At 40.4% G+C, this 13,506-nt stretch overlaps 1 protein-coding gene across 18 annotated transcripts in view; it reads left to right on the top strand.

The window, feature by feature from the left end:
• The window catches only part of ENOX1 (ecto-NOX disulfide-thiol exchanger 1), a 554,315-nt gene that overhangs the window by 321,673 nt on the left and 219,136 nt on the right, over nt 1-13,506 (top strand). The window lies entirely within an intron of this gene.

The following is a 13,506-nucleotide window of genomic DNA, read 5'->3' as shown; positions in this document are numbered from 1 at the left end:
AACCACAGCTATGACTAAACATTTCTCTGTATGTGTTTTCTGCTCAATTGAAAGCATTGATTGCTATGAGCATGACACTTTATATATTTTAGGTGGAATGAGGACTAAGACATTTTATTGTATTTTGAAAATCATGCACTTTTGGCTGACCTCAGTATAGTGTTCCCTACAATTCTGGATAGTTTCAGCTGTAATAACAATTAAATGCTCTAAATCACTATCCTTACCCCACTCACTAAGAGCCCGACATTCTTAGCCCATTGCCACCCACTGTTTTTGGCAGCTTGTGTTCTGATGCTGGGCTCTACTAGGGAACCTATCACAGGCTGTTTCCCCCTCATGTGTGTTTCAGACATTGGCGATGCTTCACCAAACTCAGATTCCTATTTTTGCGTATGAGTAAGTAGCTGTCCAGAAGGACCTGCCACATCCTGAAGGTGCAGAGGATCTGAGCAGGCAGGGAGTGTGTGCTGTGCCACAGACTGTCCTGCAGGGTCGCCAGGCCTCTCCTCTTGTGGGTCAGACCCATGGAACAGGTACACAGACTGTCGTCCTCAAGAATACCATAGTACGCAGATTTAGGGGTCTAGCCGATCTAATGGTTTTGTCTGGACGTCTTAAGACATCCTGCCTCGTCTAAACTGCTGGGATGTTAGATACCCTCCAGTAATGCCTTTAACATACTTTTCTCAACAAACTCATTTTAATTCAACAAATATTTATCAACCGTACTGTATGCCAAGTACTGTGCTGGGCCCTGGGGATATAGATGTATACCAGGCCAGGTTATCCATCCTGAAGGAGCTTACAGTATCATAACTCTGATCATTTACAATTTGTTATTTAAAAGATATCTTTACATAATTTGCCAATTTTCTGAGTTCCCATCGTATACAAAATGCTATTCTGCTATTCTGGATGTTCAATAAACATTCTAAGTTTTTTTTTCTTAAATATTTATCCAAGACCATTATATTCTGGTGGGCCTCAAAGGCAGACCTTACTTGCCAGCTTTCTGCTTGAGCTCCCTCAGGTGCTGGTTGCCAGGGAATAGTTGTACTCAAGAATACCACCGCTGCCAGGCCAGTAATGAGATCAGTGGGACTGAACAGACACCTTCACTCTGACCTCAGTGGGTGCACTACCCTCAGGATGGGCATGAAGAGCATGGAGCCAGAGCATAGGGCTGTGTGATGAGGGCAGGACATTTGGGGACATGTCGAATCAACCTGCTTTGAGGATGTGGATCCCTGTAGAGGCAGATTAAACTGGAAAGCTCAGGTTGAGGGTTGGACAAAAGTTGCCTTACGCTAGTATGTGGTAGAATTCTGCCTGATTGCCTAGAAGGTAAGGAGAGAGGGCAGGCTAGTGCTGGAGGTCACAGAGAGGCAGCCATTTAGAAGAGACTGAAGTAGGTGACAAGCCATCAGCTGAGGCAGCATCTGAGTGCCCTAAAACAAAAGCAGCTCCTGCAACGGGTTCAGACGTCAAGAGAATCAGGCCGAAGGGTGATAAACAGGGAGAAAAATCTCTGCCACTGAGAACTTGGTCACAAGAAGTACAATGTGTTTCTATTATTCTGGGTCACAATGCTGTGAGCAGGCCTGACAGCATGATGGAGAATTTCTGAGTCCGGGCTCGTTATGTTCTCTGAGCCCAGACATCATTAACACAGTGTCTAGCATGCAGTAGACACTCCACAAGGATTCCACTGAACTGACCTGGGTTCTGAGAGGGACGCAGATTCAAAAAGGAAATGATGTTTGCGTGGCAAACTGAAAATGAAATTGCCTGGCACTTAATGAAGGAAAAAAAGCACAGAAAAGTCAGACACGTGAGGAAGAGGATTGTTTGTTTGAATGATACAAACATGCGTCGTCCCGGTATTTACGTTTGTCCCCTCCCTTGGTTCTTTCCTGTGGGACAGCATTAGGTAAGAATAGGGACCCAGCGACATGGAACCTGGAAAGTCCTCAGAGTGTGTGGCTGGCAGTTAACCGGTCAGAGGCATTTTCCTTCTGGGAGCGTTTGGAAAGAAAGAAATCAAAGGGGAAGGTGAACTGACCTTTAAAAGCCTTACTGAGCTCCAGGGCTTAAAGTCTGTGAAAATCTCACTGAGATGCCAGAATTTGGCCAAATAGCTGTGGCACACCCAGAATCTCTTCTGGTCTTCCATCAGGAAGGTTTTGCCTGCTGCTCTCCACCCCCCTGATGTACGGTGATAACTGTCACTAAAAGGATACGAAAGATTGCTGCATGCAACATTAATAAAAATCCTTTTGTGCTAGTGTTGTGCATCACACATAAAAGTAAGGCACAGTCTTTTAAAAACTGCCCTATGTCATCAGGCTGGGTCTGTGGGGTACCACAGTGGCCCCCAGGGCAGCATTTATGTGCGCTGCTATCCTGAGCCTGAAGCTGAGAAGGGCCTGAGAGCTGTTCTCCACTGCTCTCCTATGCCAATATTCCCTGTTTTGACACTAGATGGGGCATTGTTATTATTACAGTAGCTCTAAAATGTGAATATATAAAACCCAGAAAAATGAAAATATTTCTTTAGAACATAATATTGTGGTTCCAAATCAGAGAACATGGGAAGTGGAAGCCCTACAATGTGTCTAATCCAAACCCTGGCCTTTCATCTTTACCTGAGAAAACTGGGACCAGCCCAAGTTCATGCACTGAGTCAGCAGCAGACCCAGAACTGGAAGCTAGAGCCCAAGTCTCATGAGCCCGAAATGGGCCCACACGGCGCACACCCAGGGAGGAGCATGGGTGACACGGAGTCCAAGGAGTCATGCATTCAGCTCTCAGAAGCTGCTTCCCTTTATCTGGGGAATGAGAGGAGGGTGTGTCTCCAAAGCACATCTTCCTAAATATAGTCTTCCTAGAACTTGACTCTGCTCGTAGAGGCTCAAAGAAAGGTAAACAGTGACCACAATCCAGACACTTAGTTTTTGTTTTTTTAACCTCTCACTCTGTCTCTTACACCAGGCACACACAGACTCACACATCTATGCACACCTCTTTGAAAAGATACCAATATGAATGAATTTGTTTCATAAAATGTGAATAGGTTAAATGTTACTATTATATTTAAGTTCCAGCTAATTTAAATTTCCCTTAGATTTTTAACTCTAGTTAGTTTCTAGACACTGTAAAAATTGGTCAAAGTCTTGTCTCCTTGGTCTCAGCCACATCAGCCAACTTCTCCTGAGCTTGGAGTCATTGCCTAGAACCCAGCTGAAGGTGAGGACTCCTCACAACTCCTTTCTCTCTCCAGGTCTACTCAGGGGACCTTGCCCCCAACTTCCTTTTCCCTTTGTGTCAGGAGAGGGACATCAATACAGAACATGAAGTCTGCAGCACAGCCTTCAAGTCTCCTTAAGATATCAGTGTGATTAAATTTGAAAGAAAATGAGCGCTCTCCTCAGTCTCTTCACTTCTGACTAATAGGCCCAGCACAGAGCCGGATTCCTGCAGACCCTGTAGCTGATAGTACTTTGCAGACTTTATCTTAGCAGACCCTCTTTCTTATTGAGATGAATTGAACTTCACTTTAAGCAGACCCAAGAGGCATGATTTTTATGTTTTTTTCTCATTTCAGAGGCAGCACTCCCCACTCACAGGCCTCCTGTGCTAGTTCTGACTTCTATTCCAGGTGGGAAGCATTCTCACCTTCTCTGTTTCTACCAAAGTACTTGAAGTCCTCTCCTCATTCTCATTGCCTGTACTTCCTAAACATCTACTGTGCTTGGGAGAAGGGCAGGCTGTGAGAGAGAAGCTATCTTGTTTGTGGTTTTTATTTCATGTTGGAATTTGCAAACTTAAAGCTTTTTTAAGTAAACACTTTTAAATATCTAAAACTTTTAAAACTTGGCATGGCTGGGCTGATTATCCCCACTTGGAATGCTCTACCCTGCCTATCTAATCTTATTCATCCTTTAAGACCCAGCTCAAATGTCATCTGCTATGCTGAGCCTCTACCCTACCCACTCCCATGTCCCCTTCCAGAATTCTCTCTCTTTACTGTTTGACCAGAGCATTTTATTCACTTACAACTGGTTACATATGTGTCTGTCCTGCCAGCCCAGGACGCGCTCCTGCAGGGCAGGAGCAGAAGGTCATGGTGGATGGTGTGCCCTGGGAGTTCTAGACGGACTTATGTCAGCACCGGCGCTTTTAATGTAAGGATTCTGAAGTTTTGGAGAGTGTCTCAAATAATTGTATAATTTAAAAAACTGAGTCTTCTGAAATTTGCTGAGGAAAGTTCCTAAAGACTTAAATTTTTCATATTTGAACTTTAAGAGGAAAGTATTATATAACACTAGGCATACTGGGCATTGAATTTTTTCTCCCCACATACATCTGAATAGGATAGAAATTTTTGTAACAGATTCACTGTGCTTTATGCAAAAGATATATAGAAAAGTCATGTGTAAATCTAACATCTGTAAATCAAGTTATGTATTAAAATGCACTAATGGAGCACTTTAAATAGCATTTTTCATAGTGAAAAATATTTAAATAATCAGGATAATTTCTGAACTTATCAGGGAATCTGCCTTTTGCAGAGAAGTATTTTTCCTGCAATGATAAAGGCTCTGCTGTATTCCAGTCAAAATTCACCTGGCATTACTTTCATGCTTTCCCATAGTCTATTTTAAACACTGGACAGACTTCTAAGATTTTTAATTCATACAACAGGTATTCCTGGCTAAAGTAAATAACTTCTCACTCACAAAATTGGTATGTATTATGTATTATTTCTAGTTCAGTTAATAAAAAATTACTTACATGGGCATTTAATGATTTTAACACAAATCTTACTGGAAGGAGTCAGTGTGTTATACTCTTGATTTGCAAGAATTGCAGGCTGATGTGAATGCTTATGCAGATCCAGAGTATGGCAGAGAACACCAGTCACAAATCTCAAGGAAATATTACCATCCAAAGAACCATATCATTCTAGGAGCTGACCTTTTATTTAAATGTTTCCATTTTCCATTTTTCTAGATTGGCCAACAAGGGATTGAAGAGAGGGACGGAGTAGTGTGGGTCTGGTTATTTCCTGTAGGTTTATAGTGAGTGACTCAGTGTGTGACATTTGCATTCATAATGCGGGGATCCCCCACTGCCTCCTCCTGTCTCCCAGTGGTGGGCACAGCAGAAGCTCTTTAATAATGCATTCACTGAGTTGAAAAAGAATATTCTTAGTTTGGGAACCCTGCATTTAACACATTCTCAGCAAATGCCATGTGGAAAGCCTAGTGCTTTTAGACTGAGGTTCTGCCATGCATAAATAAAGCAGTCGAGTGTTGACCTTTCTCAGTAAACAATACTAGAAGTGTTGAGCACCTTTAAAATTCAGACAAAGCTTTTAAAATTTGTTCTCATTTTCATGGACCACTGAGGCCTGCCAGCACTAACACCTGCTCTTCGGAGGCCTGTGAAGGGCTTGGGCATCAGTCAGACGCGGGTCATCTCGGCTTGGTTCAGCTCTACGTGGAAGCTCCTGGGCCCTCTCTGTTCAGTTGTCCCCACATTTAGACGTTTTGATTTCTCAGGAGATCATTCTTGTGTCTGAGCATTTGTCTCCTGAGTATCATGTTTGGAGCAGCATCTTTGCCTCCACCCAATTTTAATTAAATTGTAAAGCTCTTTATTTATTAGAATTTTATTTCAAACATAAATATTCCTCCTCCTCCTACCTCTTCTTCTAAAAGTGTTTTTATTGGCTGACTTTTCTCATTCCTAAAAAACATCCAAGGAGAAACCCCCCACCTCGTCGTGAGGTCTCATGCAAGTTTTATTACTGGTCCCTGGGATCAGAACACGCAGAGCCACGTGGCTGCCTAGAGATTGTGTTTAACCAAAGGTGACCATTACTAGCAGACCCTCGGTACTGCCTTGGGGCAGGTGGGTTCTGGGATGGGCCTGCAGGTGGGAGAACTGCACTGATCCTATTCCACTGGATTAAAAATTAAAATCTGTTCAGAAGCAAAGCTGCTCACTTCTCGCCTGGAGCATCTAGTCCTGTTCCCAGGTTAATGAACGTGTTTAAGGAAATACTGCTTCCTTCCTCCTGCTTCAATTCCCAGCCCCCCTCTTTTTTGTTTTCCTTCTCTTGTATGTCTGCTTTCTTGTTTGGAAAATGGAAATGACCATCATAATTCTAATAATCTGAACTGAGATACTGATTTAGAAAGACATACAGCCTTTGTAAGAAATGACGTACTGTGAATTTAGATTAGCATAAAGTAGTTTTCAATCAGTTAACTGGAGTCTCAGTTAACAGAGAATCCTTTTTGGATTATACTCATTTGGGGAAAATTGCAAATAATACAAAAACAGGTTTTTATCACAGAATTTAGCTAATACACTGAACACAATACAGAATTATTCCAATTTCTTAAACCTTCATTTACACATCTTCAGTACTACTCATCGACCCCTCATCTTCTGAATGATGATCTGAATACATCCAGAAATATAAAAAATAAAAAGGACAGTTATTCATTCTTTCATTGTCTTTCATAGCCATGACACTTTTGAAGAGTACTGATTAGTTATTTGCAGGATGTCTCTGATTTGGGATTGTCTGATGATTTAATGATCTAATAACTACTAAGTCTGATGATTTCATAATTTAATATCTTGTGATTAAATTGTGGTTATACAGTTTTGGCAAGAATGCCGCAGAGGTGATATGCTCTTCTCAGTGTATTTTATCAAAAGGCACATGATGTCAATATATCTTAATACTTCTTTTAACATCTCTTTTGAGGACATAGTTGAAACAATATGACTTTCTCCTTAGTTAACCAAATTATATAATTTATCAGCACATAGTATTCTATCATTCTGATGACATTTATATTTAGTATTTTAAGAAAAATATGCTTTAGTGATTGATTATAATTAACACTTTTTATGGTGTTCCAGTTTTAGGCATACATCTAAGGTCACTCTGATTTTTTAGTTTCCTGATCTGTAAATTGTTGTGAGAATTAGATGAGATAATATATGGAAGCACACTAATCATAATTAGTATAGAGGTTTTTAACATTTCTGGCTCTTCAAGTCAGCCACCTCTTCCTACTTCTTTAATTTCTCTGCTAATATGAATTTGGGGTTTCCCATTAGCTCATCCTTTCGTGCCTTGATTTGTCTTGTTCCTGTTAGAATGAATCATCAACATGTAATTGATATGAAAGCCCTGGATTCATCAGATTTAAGGCTAAAACGTCTTAGCTTTAGATAAGGAACAAGACTGGAGTTTACATTGTATTTCTCAGGTTAAACACCTGAGCTTATTTTACCTTTTAGATGTTTATTTCATATTTTAAATTTGATTCATTTGATATAAGAAGCTGTCTTACCCTTGGTTTCCTGGAGCCAAAAGTCTCATCAAAGTTCTTGGGGCCAAACCGTTTCCTTAAAGTAAAATATCTAAATATGTCTTGTCTGTAGCTGTATGTATTTTTATTATTTATGAAACTATGTTCTGGTTCTATAATACACTCATAGACAGATCTATAGGCATGCTGGAAATAATGCATTCTGTTCTAAAAGTTTTCTTAAGAAAAATCTGGCTCATTGCTCACTTACTCAGTGAACACACACCTGGGTATTGTGTACCTGGCTGGGGAGGTGCCAGGTACACAACAGCGAGCAAAAGAAACAGAACACCTGCCTGCAAGGAACTCCAGTCTAGTAGAAGAGACAGACATGGAGAAAAATACATATTTAACTTCATGAAATTTTATGTATTATAAAGAACATGTTTCTGTACAAAAGGGTAGGCTTTAATAACTTAAAAGTTATAAGGAAAAAGATTAATCGCATCAGACCAATGAGCACTCAGGCAGGGCTCTGTCGGCGAGAGTGGGAGCCCAGTGATGTCATATCATCACTTTGTGAACCCTTAAGACTGCAGGATCTGAAATGCCACCTTGCAGACTTCCCGACCAACACTGCACTGTTGAGTATAGAAAGGCGACCAGCTGTTTCCTCAAAAATTTGAGGAAGCCTCTCTCCTTCCTTTCCTATGTTTAATTAATTAATCTGCTATTTATTGACTGTATACTACAGTGGCTGTCAAATTTTGATGAGCATCAGAATTTCCCTTAGAGATGATTTTAGAAGTGCCTGTATTTTAAAAAGTGGATCACATCAGATCCACTGAGGGTTTAAAAATCTGAGCATTTGCATTTGTAAAAACCTCCTCAAGTGTTTCTAATATTTATCAAAGTCTGAGAGCCGGTGTGCACCAGCCACAGAGGCCAGCGCTGCGGCTACTGAGAGCGGCAGACACCTGCCTGGTGGACAGACACGCTTTTGTTCAGCAGTTCAGTAGTGGAAACACTCAATTGCTCTATAGAAAGCTCACATTTTAGTGCTTCCCAACTAAACTAATACTTTAACTGTTCATGTACCTTGAAATCCCCTGTTTTTATCCACCAAATCCCCTGATCCAGAAACCTGGAACTAGTTCTTAAATATTACCTTCTTGTACCACCACCTCCAGATTCCAGTTGCTCACCAAGTCCTTTCCACTTCCAGACATCTCTCTCAACCTGGTTCGTTCTGTGCATCTCTACTGCCACTGCCCCATCTTGCCTGGTCTCTGGTAATTACTTGGGGGTGGGTTAGCCCTCCTCAGGCTTCTTTCCCCGTGAGCTTACCCTCTGCTTCCCTCTAAGAATTATCACTCCAAATTACAAATCTGACCCTGTCACTCCCAATAGGCAGGTCTCCACTGCCTAAGGGAATCAAGCACCATAGAATGGCCCCCCACCTATGTTTTCAGCATCATTCCCCACCATTTTACTGTTTCCTCTTAAGCTCCAGCCACATGCAAATACCCATTTCTATACTATGCCATGCACTTTTCATCTAAGTGTCTTTGCTCATATTGTTGATTCCTGAAACACTTTCTATTCCTTTTTAATACCCCCTCCAATTTTTACCTGCATCCATTCTTCACAAAAATCTAACATTACTTCCACTGCCAGAGTTGATTGATTCTTCCCCTCTGTTCTTTCTAGTAACCTGAGTTTTTATTAATGTACCCATTTATTTACATACATGCCTACATACTGACCTTCCTCTCTGGGCCAACCTTCTTTGGGGTGAGTTTTTTAGTTTGCCTAGAACTTAAAACAGCACTACACATAGTAGGAGTTAACTAAATATTCAGTGAATGGGGAAAAGAATGAATGAACCTGAAACTGGTTTGCTATATCCCCTCCTACTGGTCCTAATTCCATTCTTTGGTGTATTTACTTAACTAGTCTGGTCCTAATTCCATTCTTTGGTGTATTTACTTAACTAGTCTAGTTCCTCGTCTATATTTGCTTTTCTTCTAATATATGAAGATCATTTTCATCCTTTACCTTTTTCTCCTAGTCACAAAGCTACTAAGTCATCATTTCAAATGGACACCAAATTTTTGGAATTCAGAGTCATAATGAGTGGTTTCAAAGTTGCACTAAATTTTCAATGTTAAATGACTTAATCCTAATAAACTTGCTAAACTCAGATTTGCAAGTGAGGAAAGCAGGTAGCATTTACCTTAGTATTGTACCACGTTGGTTCCAGCACTGAACCTTATACTCTCGCTCCTGGTTCTGAGAAAACCCAACGCTAGCGCTGGTGCCAGCCGTTCTCTTGGCCTCCGCCACCTGGGGCGGAGTTGCCCGCTGGCATGCTTTGTTATGCCCTTTTCCTGGTTTGTGGAGTATTTTGCTTACAGAGGAAGATGCATAAAATGGGAGTTGAACAATTTGGTCATCTTTGTTGTCTATTGTTAATGGCCTTCCCCAAAACTATTTCTATTCTTCCTTGTTCCTCCTCTTTGGATATTTTTAAGTACATTCTGTGTACCACCTTTGATATTTTTTTCAAAATGTTTGATCCCAGTCTTTCTGGGTTTAGGCCTGTCCAGCTTTCTTCTAAGAAATCTTCACATACTTTCGTGCTTGTCTTTACTTTTGTGTCATTGTTTTCATTTATTTCCCGTCCTTGTGGAATCAGGATTTATCAGAGAAGTACTTTTAAGGACATAGTGATTTCCATAGTCCCTCCATCCCCTTGTCTTTCATAGGATTATGACTGTATAGTTATATGATCAAAATTTTATTTTCCAGAATCTTTTATATTAGAGCTGATACCTCTGTGTAGGTATCATACTTACCTTTTTGCTGAACTTTTAAAATGTTTTTTGTAAGTCAATGGCATGGATCTGATTAGAATTGATGTTCTCTGTTCTTACTGTTATGAATGGCAGGCTGATGTAGTAACTTCCTTCCAGGAGTCCGTCATCTTCATGTTGTTACTGACTTTTCATTTTGCAGCTACTCAGTATTAACACTATTATATGGTTCTTTCCTGTCCTCAAAGGTTGTGAATAGACTCCTGCCATTCCTAACTTGGTTTAATTAAACCATTATAAATCTGCTGTCCATGAATTTTTTTAAAACTCTCTTAAAATATATGTATTTGATGTTTATTTTTGGTCTCCTAGTTAACGATTTCTGAGCTTACTTTCTAATGCTGTAAAAATGTGCTTTATGTTCTTTCTACTAAGACTATCCCTTTTATGTTTTGAGCAGTAAAACTTACTATTTCATGATTTGGTGAGTAAATCCATGTTTATATTGTCAAGACATTCCTAATCTTTTTAGTCCATCAAAGCTCACTTTAGTTTTCTAGTTGTTAACTAGCATCTTTATGTAGGAAAACATTTTACTTAGGAAGCATGAATTTAAATCCCTTGATGTTTTCCTTAAAGCAACATTTTAGAGAATGAAAACTACCATTGTCATTATATAGATATGGAGACCAATGTAATCAGAACAAATCCACTTAAATGTAAAGTAGTGAAGAGGGAGGCAGCACTGCTCTTTCAGTGCCTCTGCCTCTCTCCATTCTGCACTCTGAGGTTTACCAGTTACTTCTTGGGCTGCCTGACTGCTCTCCCTCACTCTCTTCATATTGAGATATTTTTTAATCCTTCAAGACTAAGCTTATGTATTTCTACTCTGTGCTTCTTCCCTGACACTCTAGATGAAAATAACATCTTAGTCCTCTCTCCTTACCACATATTTCTACAATAGATTTTTTTTTCTTTCATATTGGTTGTGACATCTAATGATTGACATACTAGATATTATGGAGACACATCATTCTAGGTATGGCAATAAGGACTGGTTAGTAGGCATATATTTTTTTCTTAACCACTGTACTTAAAAAAAAGCATAAGTTGCAAGAGCATATAATATTATATGTTTTTAAAAAAAGAAATGAAATATACATGGAGTGGCATTAGTTAATATTTTGAAGCATGTGAGTCATCATTATCCCCACACATTTCAAAAGATCCAGGCATCATTTGTGTAAAAGACAGTAGTATTTAACTGAACCCGATGCTGGTTGCTGTGGTCAGTAAGTAGCTGGCTGGTAGGGACAAGAGCCAAGAGGACATCATTGCAGGAGCTGGCTTCCAAAAGGCTCTTCTCTCCCACCTGTTTGTGGCTTTGTCTGTTGGGATTGGGAAACAGAGGAGACTATGCATGTTATGCTGCTAAATAGAGTAAGTCCAGATGGTCAGCCCACGTTCTGTCCAGCAGACCACACTGCGTCTCAACAGTTCCTGGCAGTTTCTAGCATGTAATGCTACTAAGAGTCCTAAGTTTGCAATCGCTCCAGGTCTCAGGCCTCCCAGCCAGAGCAGCATGGCCCATCAGTTTCCAGCTTTAGAATAACAAGAAGGAAAACAAATTTGTGTTTCCCGGTGAGATATCATCGTCATTAAGTGACCCATCTTTAAATGTCTGGAAACTAGTTGGAGGGAAAGAAAACACAAACACATAGACACAGAAAGAAAATAAGCACATAAAAATGGGGCATGTTAAATGTCAAAGGGACCTATACAGCTCTGGTTGTCAAAGTGTAATTGTTTTGCATTTTGATTGTGAATATTAGCTTAACAATTTGTGCCATATTTGTGCTGTCAGAACACTTATTTATGTGTGACTCAATGAAGTGTTCTACCTCTTCCTAAGCAATAATGTCAGTGAAATCATACAATTTTTGTTATAATACTTTTTTTCTGACACATATTATATTGGACTATATGAAACTGCCAATATTTGACCATTTTTTAACCCACAAAAGCATCAATTTCATGTGGCTTAAAGTAAAGGTAAACTGTTACAAATTAAAATAAAGGTTTTCATGTCTCAAGTTAAAACCCCAAACATCCCATCCTTGAGGAACACTGGAGGTGGAGGGAGCAAGCAGTCATAAATAGTTTATCTTGTAAGGTTTCACATGGAAGGGGGCCCTTGATGTGAGCCTACCAGGAAGGATGCTTAAAGGGAAGGCAGAGCAATGCTCACAGCCTCAAGTGGCCATGACATGTAGGAGGCAGGGTGAGCAAAGAGAGCAGGTGGGCTAGAGGGAGTGCCCCATCTCCTCTGATATACATGTTAAATTCTTGCGTTTCTTTGAAAAGTATGTTTTTAAAGTATATAAGCACAGTTTTAAGACTTTTTTGAAGCTTTCTGAAAATTATCCTCTGATTATTACTAATATGGTGAGCAGGGCCAGGTCTTCCTATTAAGGAATATGTAGTGGTCAGTGGGTGGCTGCTGTTGGAAAGAGCTGTGTGACCTAAGTACAGGAGGCATAAGTTTGCTTGAAGACAGCTGCACAGAATGGGAGCCCCTGAGACACTCTCCCCATTAGCAAGTCAAGCTTCCCTGGATTTGACTGCCAAAGACAGCAGCTGATGCACTTGTGGCTCCCTCCAGTTCATTCTAGAAGCTTCCTTTGCCATCCTTGTGAGTGTCTACTTATTTTTCTGGCCTGTCCCCACTGTGCTGAAGACTCCAAGCCCCAGCCGTTCCTCCTTACCAGGGGCAGGTGAGGGGTAACTACCAGCACATTTCTCTGAGCTCACTGTGAGCCAAGCCAAAGGTCAGTTTCCCAGGATCAGTTTGCACGGCTGCCATGCTGCCAGGCCCAAGCTTAGCCCTGCCTGATACATGTTCCTGCAGAGAACATCGAGGCATCTGATCAGTGGGCCATGGAACAGCATGAACTCTATTTTCTTGGAATGAAAACAGAACAACTATTTTCTAATGTGTTGATAAAGCTCACTGAGTGCTTCAAGTCCTGGAAATGTGTCCGCAGTACTTTTAGAGCTCACCCTAATTTAGAAAGTTCTGGGTAGGACTTACTATTTCCTTATATTCAAAGAGAATGAATTTGCATGTGTTTTATTGATAATTCAGAGTTGCTTAGTGTCTAGCGTTAACTGCTGCATCCAGCAGAAAGGAAAAGGCAGGGCCGCGCCCTTGAGTTAGTGGTGTCTTGATCCAAAAGCATCTTCAGGGTCAAAGGTAGAGGCCACAGTAATAACTGCAAAAACAATACATTAATTAATCTCAGAGTCCAGATGAGAGCTAAACTACATATAAATCTTTAAAATGGCACAAT

This window comes from Manis javanica, chromosome 9 (genome assembly GCF_040802235.1).
Source record: "Manis javanica isolate MJ-LG chromosome 9, MJ_LKY, whole genome shotgun sequence".
Classification (NCBI taxonomy): Eukaryota; Metazoa; Chordata; class Mammalia; order Pholidota; family Manidae; genus Manis; species Manis javanica.
The sequence above is the reverse complement of the archived record's forward strand: the minus strand, read 5'-3'. Positions and strand labels throughout refer to the sequence as shown.